This window comes from Oryctolagus cuniculus, chromosome 7 (assembly GCF_051225735.1).
Source record: "Oryctolagus cuniculus isolate XC-2025 breed Fujian yellow rabbit chromosome 7, ASM5122573v1, whole genome shotgun sequence".
NCBI lineage: Eukaryota > Metazoa > Chordata > Mammalia > Lagomorpha > Leporidae > Oryctolagus > Oryctolagus cuniculus.
This window is the reverse complement of record NC_142873.1, coordinates 46,684,640-46,697,494: the sequence shown is the minus strand read 5'-3', so window position 1 is coordinate 46,697,494 and position 12,855 is coordinate 46,684,640. Positions and strand designations below refer to the sequence as shown.

General features: G+C 50.4%; 1 long non-coding RNA gene across 1 annotated transcript; it reads right to left on the bottom strand.

The window, feature by feature from the left end:
- Nucleotides 1-1,722: 1,722 nt before the first annotated feature.
- Nucleotides 1,723-2,334, bottom strand: LOC138850543 (uncharacterized). The gene is made up of 2 exons (XR_011390437.1): nt 2,046-2,334; nt 1,723-1,940 (listed from the first exon to the last, which is right to left on the bottom strand). It is a non-coding gene; the product is annotated as an uncharacterized LOC138850543 (long non-coding RNA).
- Nucleotides 2,335-12,855: the final 10,521 nt, after the last annotated feature.

The following is a 12,855-nucleotide window of genomic DNA, read 5'->3' as shown; positions in this document are numbered from 1 at the left end:
CCCAGGCCATAGCAGAGAGCTGGATCGGAAGTGGAGCAGCCAGGACTTGAACCAACACCCACATGGGATGCTGGCACTGCAGGCCATGGATTTACCCGCTAAGCCACAGTGCTGACCCCTCCAGGGGCTCGTTTCAACTGCAGCACCTCTCCCCTGCCTTGGTCACCTACTGAACAGTCAAGAGAGTGCTTCCCAAGGATGGAAGTATTTGCTTCACCAATGTGTTTCACCAGGCTTTGGTGAAGGGTGTCTCTTTGGGAGCACTTTTGGGAATGTGTGGGCAGGTTATACATAAGACCCAACATTCTTAGGATCTGTTTTTTTCCCCAACATTTATTTGCTTACTTGAAAGAGTTAGAGAGAGAGAGAGAGAGAGAGAGAGAGAGAGAGATGAGGTCTATCATTTGCTGGTTATCCCTTGATGGCTGCCATGGCCAGGGCTGGGACAGGCTGGATCCAGGAAACAGAAGCTTCATCTGGGTTGCCATGTGGGTCCAGGTGCCCAATTACTCAGGCCAATCTTTCACTAATTTACCAGGTGCATTAGCAGGGAGCTGGACCAGAAGTGGAGCAGCCAGAACACGAACTGGCGCCTATAGAGTATGCCGGAATCACCAGCATCAGCTTTATCTGCTATGCTTTAATGCCAGTACCTATTATTGTCTTTTTAAAACTTTGTCCAGTGACTTTTTCAGAAGTCCCTCCACGCCACTCCACAGTCCTTGAATTCTCCAGGCAGTCCAAGTTGTTCTAGGACCACTTCATCCCTCAAAACTTCCCTTCCGTGGCTTATTTGTCCAGGTGACATCGAGTAGCCAAGAGTCTTTCACAGCACCTGCTTCTCCAGTTCCCTGGCTCCTGACTCAAGTCTACGCCTTGTGCTAACTTCCTTGTTTTAAGGGCATCTTGCAAAGTGAGTACCTGACCTTTCAGCCTTTATAGAGGAAGACCCTGTCTCCAACAAAACTCCTAAGATGGAAACAAATGGGGCTGGCGCTGTGACGTTGCAGGTAAAGCCTCCACTGCAGTGCTGGGATTTGAGTCCCGGCTGCTCCATTTCCAATCTGGCTCCCTGCTAATGTGCCTGGGAGAGCAGCTGAAGATGACCCAAGTCTTCAGGCCCTTGCACCTACACGGGAGACCCAGGTGAAGCTCCAGGTTCCTGGCTCCAGCCTGACCCGACCCCAGCTGTGGCTAGTTGGAGAGTGAACCGACAGATGGAAGATCTTTCTGTCTCTTCTTCTCTCTCCAACTCTGCCTTTGAAATAATAATAATAATAATAAAGCCTTAAAAATGAAAGATGGAAGTATGTGAAGTAGTTCAGGTGCTGGGCAGCCTGAACTGAACCTGGATGGCCAGGTTCAGGTTGTTAGAAAGAACAATTAAGATTTTATGGATACGTGTGTATGTTTATATATGTTTGTATACATCTCCTCCATATGTATAATATATATATATATAATCTAACATAGTAGCTAACATATCACATTGTCAACAAACACTGGTGTTTTCCTGGTTAATAAAACAAATAGGACTGAGCCACAAGGAACTATGCATATATAGTTACACTCAAGTACTGAAGTTAGGAGGCATGATTTAGATTAAAGTTTAACAGGCAGGCTAAGGAAGGTTTCATTAAGTCATTGTTCTCTGACACTTAAAGCCTTTATTTTTTGCACCAGCATTGACATTTTAAATCAGAAAAAGTATGAATATTCAACTTTTTCCTAGAAAGTCCTTTAATAAAACCAGCTTACATGTTTTTATCTGGTTCTTATAATAAGAGGGGAGGAATACAATTCGAATCCATCTTCTTCCATAGAGAGTTGTTTGGACTGGGTATGAATTCGCCATCGTGCTGATGTATCCATCAGCCGGAAGTCCATCTGGCTTGCTGTTCCATTGCAAAGCCTCAGGTCTGGTTTAAACTTAGGGACATCTAGAAAGGGACGAGGAGAGACAAGAGAAGATACTGTTTAAACTCCTCAGTTGAATCTTTTTTTTTCTTTTTTAATGATTTATTTTACTTATTTGAAAGAGTTACCAAGAAAGAGGTAGAGACACAGAGAGAGAGGTCTTCCGTCTGCTGGTTCACTCCCCAAATGGCCATAACTGCTGGAGCTGAGGCGATCCGAAGCCAGGAGCTTCTTCCAGGTCTCTTACGTGGGTGCAGGGGCCCAAGGACCTGGACTATCCTCTGCTGCTTTCCCAGGTGCATTAGCAGGTAGCTGGTCTGGAAGTGGAGCAGCCAGGACTTGAATGGCGCCCATATGGGATACCAGCTCTGCAGGTCAGGGCTTTAACTCACTGTGCCACAGCACCAGCCCCTGAATCTGAAATTGGAATGAAGTAGCTCATGAATTTCCCAGTCACGAGCTGCATGGCAATGAGAGGCCCCAGGGGCAGGTTTGGCCAAGTGGTTAAGATTCCAGAGTCCCACACTGGAACGCCTGGGTTTGCTTTCTGCTTCTGGCTCCCGACTCCAGCTTCCTGTTATTACAGGTCCTGGAGGAGGAAGCAGGTGACGATGGCTCAAATGGTTGGGTCCCTGCCACCCACCTGGAACACCTGAATTGAATTCCTGGCTTTGGCCAGTATAGCCCTGGCCATTGTGGACATTTGGTGGCAGGGGGGTGGGGAGCCAGAAGATGCAAGCTCTCTGCTTCTCTCTCCCCACTCAAATACATCTCAAAGAAAGAAAGAAGGAAAGAAATAAGCAAATAAATTTAGAGGCCCCAAGGGCATAGTTGTTGGCTTGGTGCTATGATTTTTCATCTGCTGGCTTCCACACACAACAAAGGAATGTCACCATCCGAGATTTCACCCTTTGTGACTTAGGATTTCTTCACGTGTAAGCATGCACATAACTCAGCGAACACACAGTGCTGAGCTCCTAGCACATCCTGGATGTTGCATCAGGCTCTGAAGGCACAGCGACGGAAGGGCTTGGTCCGTGTACTTAGGGGAGACGGACGTGCAAGCAAACAGTTACAGTGAATGTGACAAGCATGATAATGAACTTGCAAAGGAAAATAGTGGCTCAAAGGAAACCGTAGTTAACTACAGTTGGGGGAGTAGATTTAAAGAAGTCGCCACAGAGGAGCAGAACCTTGAGCTGAGTCCCCCAGGAGAAGCGGGGAGAGGCATTTTGAGCAGAGGCAGGGCATGTGCCCAGGCAGGAAGGCAGGGAGTGGCTTGATGCCCTGGAGAACCGCAGATGTGCAGAGGAGAGGGGGGAGGGGAGTGGCAGGATAGAGTGGGGAGGGACAGGTGGAAGCCAGGGCATGGTGGGCCTGAGGAATTTAGACTTCATCCTAAAGGTACTAGTGGGCCATCAAAGGGCTTTAAATGGGGGCAGGCTTGCTTTTAGAGCAGCTGTTCTGAAAGCACACTGTGTGATCAATTGGAAGGGGAGGTGAGGGTGGAACTCAGAGAAAGTGGAAGCAGTGAGAGGCGTTGAGCAGACAGCACGGCAACAGACCCTGTGAGGGAGGCTGGCAGCGCCCATCTCAGTTCTCGTCAGCTCCCCCCAATTTCCTAAAGCGGTCATGGCCATGGCAGGTGGCAGAGACAGCCGGGGGACCACCGGGCCTCTGCACTGCCCTCCCATGGCGTGGAGCCCTTCAGGAAGCCAAGCCAGGCCTGCATTTCTGAGCCGCGCCTGGTACCCGGTGGGGCTGCAGGACCGGTTCCCAGCAGAGGAACGTAGTGGAAGGCACAGGTTCACTTCAGGGCTAAGGTGATGAGTGTCAGCTGAGAGCTCCCTCATATGCCCCTGTCTCCCCCCTTGCTCCTCCCTTTGCCGGGGTGTCGCTGGAGGACAGTGCCCGGACCGGTTTGGACTTCCGTGTGCTGGCTGACTCAGTGCTTAACCCACTCTGATACAGCTCGTCTGCTTTTGCCAAATTACAGAAATCTAGTATTAGACTTTGAGGCTCTACAGCTAATTTATTAAGGATAATTCTGCTCATGAATTATGAATAATTTGGGCAGTGACACTCTATAGACCTGTGTAGTTTCTATTATCATCATCATCATCATTTTAAAGATTTATTTATTATTTGAAAGTCAGAATTACATAGAGAGAGAGAGCGACAGACAGACAGACAGGGATTAATTTTCCCTCTGCTGGTTCACTCCCCAAATGGCTGCAAAGGCTGGGACTGGGCCAGGCTGAAGCCAAGAGCCAGGAGCTTCCTCTGGGTCTTCCATGTGGGTGGCAGGGGCCCAAGCACTTGGGCCATCTTCTTTTCCAGGCCAGGAGCTGGGTTGGAAGTGGAGCAGCCAGAATTCGAACTGGTGCCCATATGGGACGCCAGCATCACAGGCAGTGGCTTTACCCACCACACCACAAACACTGGCCCCTATTATTATTATTTTAATTTCAGAGAGACAGATAGATCTTCCATCCGCTGGTTTATGCCAAAATGCCCACAACAACCAGGGCTGATCCAAGGAAGAGCCGGGAGCTGAGAACTCAATCCGGGTCTCCCCTGAGACTGTCAGGGACCCACAGACTTGAGCCATCACTGTTACTGCTTAGAGTTTGTTTTAGCAGTAAGCTGGAGTCAGGAGCTGGGACCAGGACTCAAGTGCACTCCCTCTGATATATGACCCAGGGCATCTTATCTGCTAGGACAAATGCCGGCTCCCTGTCATTTTTATTGATTCCACGATTTTTTGAGTTGGGCGTCTGTGTTCCACGGTGTGACTCTGGTGGGAGGCAGGAGAAAGTTGAGCCATCCTCTGAACTGCCTCTTTCTAGTTTGGCTAAGTTGTCCTGTAACATATTTGGAGCACTATTTCAGTTCTTTCCTTGGCATTGCCACACATATTTTTGGGTACTTACTATGTGCCAGGCCTACTCATAACATTTTACCTTGTGCCTGGAACTGTGCTAGATTGTTCTGGCCCAATAATGAACAGGAGAGAGATGATCTCTGCCCTCCTGAAACATACAGAGTGCTGCCAGAGGCAGAGAATTAAGGAAACTTTTATAAAAATGATACAATAAATGCTTTGTTTAGGGAAGATCAGGATGCGTTGAGGGCTGATAAAAGGGGCACAAAATCTGAACTTGGGAATCCCTGGGGAAAGTGAGATTTCAGAAGCTGGATAGCAGTGAGTCAGAGGAAGGCTCCGGGTTAGTGTCCCAGGCAGAGAGAAGGAAGCCGTGTGTCCAGGCCCGCAGGAGGGACCGCGTGGCAGGAGCTGAGAGATCCAGGGGCCTTGAGAACAGAGTGCAGGGTGGCGACCGAAAGAGCTAATGTTGGAAAGGGAAGCAGGGGCCTGATGCTGGAGGGATGCTAAGCCGTGTTAAGGACACTCTCCCAGGTTGAGGGGCCCTAAAACCCAAAATTGAGGCAAGGGTTTGGGTGGAAATAGTCCATGTGAAAGGTGCTTCCAGATAAAGGGAGTGCAGAAGGAACGGGGCATTGGTCAGAGAAGGGAAGAAAGCCCAGGACGGCCGTAGCAAGCAGCTGACTGCTGCAGACCTCTGAGAGAGCGTGCCCAAAGCGCCCAAGGGAGTGGGGCATTGATCCTGCCCTCTTGTACCTCTCTGGCTGGGGGTTGACCACAGGAGCCCCGACTCCCTGGCACTCTGGCCTGCCCTGAAGTCTTCAGAGACGCCGTCAGACTGAGACACAGCAGACCATTGTATAAGGAAAGCACCTGTGGGTGACATCCAGGGTGGATTGAGGGCATGCGGGCAGAGCCCTGATAGCATCTGTCAGAGTCTAAACTTTGTCCCAGGAGCCCATGCACCTGTTGCAGAGCTTTTGCGAAGCATTTTAGAAAGCTCAGTTTGGACAAATGGGCAGGGTGGATAGGAACGGGGCAAAGCCAAGCAGACAGGTGAATTCCAGCTTTTTAGTAAAATTTCTTTTCTGTTTAAGCCTGGGTGAGTTTTCCTGTTTGAAACCAAGAACCCCGAAAAGGTCAGTTCTCTCCCGTGTTGAACAAGGTCGGGTAGGGAAGATGTGTGTAAGGCCAGTGCTGTGGCGCAGTAAGTTAACGCCCTGGCCTGGAGCACTGGCATCCCATATGGGCGCCGGTTCGAGAACTGGCTGCTCCACTTCCGATCCAGCTCTCTGCTATGGCCTGGGAAAGCAGTAGAAGATGGTCCAGTTCCTTGGGTCCCTGCACCCATGTGGGAGGCCCAGAGGAAGCTCCTGTCTCCTGGCTTTGAATCAGTGCAGCTCCAGCCGTTGCAGCCAATTGGAGAGTGAACCAACAGATGGAAGACCTCTCTCTCTCTCTCTCTCTCTCTCTCTCTCTCTCTCTCTCTCTCACCGGTGTAACTTTCAAATAAATAAAAAAACTTAAAAAAAAAAAAAAAAGAAGAAGCCCATGTGGGCTTGTTACTGTGTGAGGATAACTGAATGGCATGGGTGAATGGTGAGAGCGATTACCCAGCAGGAGGGTCGCTGTGGGAAGAGCAGAGTGCCTGAGCCATATCCCTGAGAAAGACCGGTGTTTAAGCAAGAAGAGATGCTAGCCAGGGAAAGTGAGAGAGAGCCCGAGAGGTGGAGGGGAAGGAGGACACCTCGCGGCACCTAAGGAGGGGGTGGTTCTGAAAGCGGGAATGACCTACAGGAGTGAGCCCTGTCGCACACTCAGATACAGGAAGGGCTAAAAATCACCTTTCGGAGGGGCTTTTTGGGAGTTTGAGTGACAACATCTTCAGAGAAAGGAGGTGGGAATGTGGGGACGGTGGAAGGGGCCCATTCTTTGAAGCATTTGAGGGGACTGGCTTTTTTTTTCTTCTAACGAGCGATTCTGACACATATAAGTAGTAATGGGAATGAACAGAACGGCCTGGTGGAGGCAGCAGGGGACAGCGGATACAGAAGAGACCAGAAGGGGCCAGCGCTGTGGTGCAGCAGATTAAAGCCCTGGCCTGAAGCGCCGGCATCCCATATGGGCGCCGGTTCGAGTCCTGGCTGCTCCTCTTCTGATCTAGCTCTCTCCTATGGCCTGGGATAGCAATAGAAGAAGGCCCAAGTCCTTAGGTCCCTGTACCCACGTGGGAGACCCAGAAGAAGCTCCTGGCTTCGGGTCGGTGCAGCTCCGGCTGTTGCGGCCATCTGGGGAGTGAGCCAGCGAATGGAGGACCTCTCTCTCTGTCTCTACTTCTCTCTCTAACTCTGTTTTTCAAATAAACAATAAATAATAAAAAAGAAACCAGAAGAGTGCTGGGGTGAAATCTCTGAAGGTGGGAGGAGCAGAATGCCAGGGCCCAGGAGGAAGGCTTGGCTTAGAGGGGCAGGGAGGGCCCTGGTCTATTTCGACTGAGGAAAAGCAGGGAGGGATGTGTGATGCCATCTAACACCCACGGAGCGCCCTGGGGCAGGTGATGACCCCACACCCCCCGGCCCCCTGGCAAAGCTGCAGCCCTCGGCTGGAGTCAGCCGGGAGACTCCAGATCAGCTGCCCCAAGGTAACGCTCATCTACCTGCAACAGTCTGAAAGCTGAAGTTCTCGGCAGGGAGTGCCCTGGAAACGGTGGAATTTAACTGGGTCCCTGTTTTATGACTTGATAAGACAGAACTTACTGGAACAAACACGCAGTGCGCTTGGGAGAGATCTGGCAGACGAGGCTGCTTTAATTAATGTTTGACCAACTCAGTACCAAAGGTCTTACTCTTTTCCTGAGAAGTTCGCTAGAACGAGCAACCTGCTCTCGCCTGTGTGCGCGGCGGATGCACCAGCAAGCTCCTCTTGCGTAGCTGTCTCGCTCACTCCTCCCATCAACCATCAAGCCACGCGGGTGCTGTTAATAGTGCCACGTGGATACCAGTGGATCTGGGTTCCCACTGAGAAAACTGGGCCTCAGAGGGGTCAGCTTGCCCCAGGCTACCGAGGAGGCGAATCGAGAATTTGAACTCAAGTCTTTCTGGTTTCAGAGTTCTTGCTTTTTCAACAAAGTATTGCTTTGTGTAGCTTAGGGATAGGAAGGGACCTGCTGGCTGCAGATGAAAGAGGAGGCTTTGCAATATCCTCTGGCGTATTACCCGATTTTCAGGATCTTTGTTTTTCTTTTTTCAGGCTCCTGAAATTGTTTAGACAGAGTTGTAGGACCAACCATAGTCAACATTTATATAATGCCAACTGTATACCAAGCATTGATCTGGGTGCTGTAAGCATGACTGGATCCTAGAGAAACTGTTATTATCCCCATTTTATAAGGAGAAAATTGGGGCACATGAGGCCAAGTAACTCGTTCAAACTCACAAAGGCAGACTTGAGCTCAGAAAGTCTGGCTCTGGGTTCTTACACTAGCGTCCCTCAGGCAGGAACCTTTGGTCTTTTTTTTATTTTTATTTTTTTATTTATTTGAGAGGTAGAGTTATAGACAGTGAGAGAGAGAGACCGAGTGAAAGGTCTTCCTGCCGTTGGTCCACTCCCCAAATGGCCACCACTGCCGGAGCTGCGCAGATCTGAAGCCAGGAGCCAGGAGCTTCTTCTGGGTCTCCCATGTGGGTGCAGGGGCCCAAGTACTTGAGCCATCCTCTACTGCTTTCCCAGGCACATTGGCAGGGAGCTGGATTGGAAGAGGGGCAGCAGGACTAGAACTGGTGCCCACATGGGATGCCGTGCCACAGGCGGAGGATTAACCTAGTGTGCCATGGCGCCAGCCCCACCATTGGTCTTTGATCTGGAGAATAACGAGACGTGGTTCTCAGATCTGATTTTTCTGAGCTTCCCCCCTCTATACCATAATTGGTTGACTATAAGACTATTCTGGAGGCAGGTCTGGATATGAATCACCCCACCTGGAAAAATCGTGTGCCTTTCACAAATCCCCTAAGTTCTTTCTTTTTTTAAAAAAAAATATTTATTTACTTGAAAGGCAGAGTTAGAGAGAGAGAGAGAGAGAGAGAGAGAGAGAGAGAGAAGGAGAAACAGAGAGAGAGGGAAAGAGATCTTCCATCTGCTGATTCACTCCCCAGGTGGCCTCACAACCACGGGGCAGGGCCAGGGCAAAGCCAGGAAATTCCTCCAGGTCTCCCACATGGGTGCAGTGCCTGGCTCATAGCATGTGGGCCGTAGATGTTCCCTGGTCTCATAAAACGTCCTACAGACACTAGGCAGGATTGCGGCCAGGTGGGCGCACTCCAGAGCCCCGACACTCACCCACTTACAAACTGCCTCCGGAGCCGCCCCAGCATACCATGCAGCAGCCCCTGCCCCAGACTTCCGGGACCCATCCATTTGGAGGCCTCGTGCTGGGCGTCTTGACTCCTCCCTCTTCCTGTCCTAACTGTAATGACTGGTCAGCGCTCAGAAGGCAGACTGAGGACCAGATGAGCAGTTAGAGGCCGATGGAGCAGGACAAGAAGCCAGAACCTGGCCCCCAACCTGCAAGTGGAGGCCGCGGCCGTGCCAAGTCACACACCTGGACCCGCAGTGCTGTTGCCGGAGCCGGGGGAAGGAATGTGCAGTCTGTGAGCTGATGTCAGGCCAAAGTGAGGCTTTGCCACAGAGAAATCTTTGTGAGTGATTCCTTACAAGTCTGCTACCCCTGGGGCCGACGTTGTGGCGCAGTGGGTTAATGCCCTGGCCTGAAGCGCCAGCATCCCATATGGGCACCGGTTCGAGTCCTGGCTGCTCCTCTTCCAATCCAACTCCCTGCCAATGTGCCTGGGAAAGCAGTAGAAGGATGGCCCAAATCCTTGGGCCCCTGCACCCGGGTGGGAGACCCAGAAGAAGCTCCTGGCTCCTGGCTTTGGGTTGGCACAGCTCCAGCTGTTGCGGCCAATTGGGGAGTGAACCATCGGATGGAAGACCTCTCTCTCTCTCTCTGCCTCTCCTTGCTCTGTGTAACTCTGACTTTCAAATAAATAAATGAATCTTAAAAAAAAAAAAAGTCTGCCACTCCAACGCCCAGCTAATCCTATTTTCTGTCCATTTTTACTAGCTATTGAGTTCTATAACTTTTTTGATTTTAAAAAGAATTCAGTTGTGATGCATACACTTAATACACAGTTTCACATTTTAGCCATCTTCAAGTATATAGTTCAGTGATGTTAAGTGCATTCAATTGCTGTACAACCGATCTCCAGAACTCTTAGTATCTTGTAAAACTGAAACCCTGTATGCATCAAACGACAACTCCCAGGCCAGCACTGTGATGCAGTGGGTTAAGCCACCATCTACAGTGCTGACATCCCATATGGATGTGGGTTCAAGTCCCAGCTGCTCCATTCCTGATGCAGCTCCCTGGTAATGCACCTGGCTTCGGTCTGGTCCAGCCCTGGCCATTGTGGCCATTTGGGGAGTGAAACACTGGATGGAAGATCTCACTCTCTCTCTCTGTAATTCTGTCTTTCAAATAAATAAATAAATAAATAAATAAATCTTTAAAACAACAACAACTTCCCATTCCCTCCTTTCCTCCCCCCAGTTGCTGGTATCTACCATTTTTCTTTCTACCTCTATGAGCCTGACTTCTCTGAGTGTCTCATTTGAGTACAATCAAGCAGTATTCGCCTTTATGTGATGGGCTTATTTCACTTAACATGATGTTCTCAAAATTCATCCACACTGTAGCATGTGTCAGAATGTCTTCTTTTTTTTTAATTTTAATTTAAGGATTTATTTATTTATTTGGAAGGCAGAGATATGAGGGTTGGTGGGGAGAGATCTCCCATCCTCTGGTTCACTCCCAAAATGGCCACAAGGGCCAGGGCTGGGCCAGGCCAAAGCCAGGAGCCAGGAGCTTTATCTGGGTCTCCTACATGGGTGCAGGGGCCCAAGTACTTTGGCCATCTTCCATTGCTTTCCCAGGTGCATTAGCAGGGAGATGGATTGGAAGTGGACAGCCGGGACTTTAACCAGTACCCATATGGGATGCCAGCACTGCGGGCAGAGGCTTAAGCTTCTTCAACAGAACTGTCCCAGAATTTATTTATTTATTTATTTTTTATGGGGAATTTAACTTCTTTTGTGTCCTAAACCCTCCCTCTGTGACCTAAGAATGCCTACCCAGGAGGCTGCAGTTGTATAGAGGGTCCTAGATGTCTCAGGGTGGCCTGAGAAAGCATGGTAGGGAGAATCCGTGTTATGGAGAGAAGGCAGTTGTTAGCCTGTGAATTAAAGATGAGCTTCAGGCCCTGAAGGTGAAGTAGGGCCCTGCCTGAGAGCAGGAATGAAAAGGTCAGGAGCCGGAGGCCGGAGCTGGCCAGGCAGTGAGGAGCCCGGAGGCTCAGGCTAGATGTCGGGGATGCTGGGAGCTTGCCCCGGAGGCTGTTTGCTTGGTATGGGGGGAGCACGGCTGCCCCCAAGGGCTACTTGTAGCCAAGGAACACTGCTCCTGACTGCGTGTGTTTGGGGGTGCAGTGTCTAGAAAGTACAGCCAGAAGAAGTAGCTCATAGGAAGGTGTTTTCTCCCAAGTCCTGTGTTTTATGTGGCGGATCTGCTTGTTTTAAATGACACTGTCGGGTCAAAGGGCGCTGCAGGAAAGCAGTCCTCTGGCTGCTCGCAGAAGCTCTGTCCCTGCCCCTCACCAGCACCCGGCCACGCTGTGGGGAGCAGCGAGGGCTCCCTGGGATGCATCTGCTCCAGTCTTCTGTTGCTGCTTCTGTGCCTGAGTCCAAACCCTAGCTTCTCTTCTCTTACTTGATAATTGCCAGATCTACATAGAACCTTTAAAACATAACATTAACATGCCATTATTAAAACGGTACATGTTTACTAAAGACAATACGTTTCTTATAAAGCAGCTGCACATCATTTAAAAAAAAAGATTTATTGATTTATTTGAAAGGCAGAGTGACAGAGGTGGAGAGAGAGAGAGGTGGGTAGAGGGAGCAATCTTCCACCCACCGGTTCACTCACAACCTCCAGGTGTGGGCCAGGCCAGAACAGGAGCCTGGAGCTCCATCCAGGCCTCCCACGTGGGTGGCAGGGGCCCAAGCACTTGGATCAGCTTCTTCTGCCTTCCCAGGTGCATTAACAGGGATCTGGATTGGACGTGGAGCAGCCGGGACTCGAACTGGTGCTCATACAAGATTCCGATGTGGCAGGTGGTGGCTTATCCTGCTGTATCACGATGCCAGCCCCTACAAATCATTTTTAATTTACAAGTTTGTGAATTTTTTGTATCTTTCCATGGATTCAAACTCTAACGGTACAAAGGCACATCTGAGCATGCTCCTTCTCACTTCTGCTTCTCCGGTCCTCCTGTTTCTCCCGGGGAGCACTCCGCTTCACCAGTTTCTGGTGAGGTCCTCTGGAGATCCTTGTGCCTAGTGAGAAGCTGTGCATTTCCCGCCATGCGGTACTTTATCAGGTAGACAGGCAGACAGATGTGACACTCTTCTGGAATTCCCACTCTAACATTGCGTCTTGGGGGTTGTTCCAAGGAGACCTTCCTCAGTCTGGCCACTGCACTCCCCTCTCCTGCCCCTCCCACTCCTGCCAGGTGTCAGGTTCACCATGCGGAAACGTCACTCACTTGCTCAAACACCATTAGCTCCGGATCAAGGCCATGTCCACCCCACTCACAGCGAGGCCTGTTCCAGCCCGGGCTCCTCCCTGTCCTCCGCTCCGCTCATTCCTCCCCACCCTCCTCACACTGCCCCACCCAGTGTGGATTTTCCTCTCTGTTCTTTCCTGCCAGAATCCTTCCTCCTTGGAGCTCCCAACCCTCGGAGCTGACACCAGCATTTACCACTTATGGAATTTTGTACCTCACATACTTGTCCTTTATTTGCTACTTTCTTTAAATCAACACTGTTAGATGTAAATTGCAGTACCCAGACCTTGGCCAGAAGGCCAGGAAACCCAGCTCTGTGCCCTGACTCGCCCTGGTGTCCCACAGTGGGAGAGGACAGAGCAGAGTGCTCCC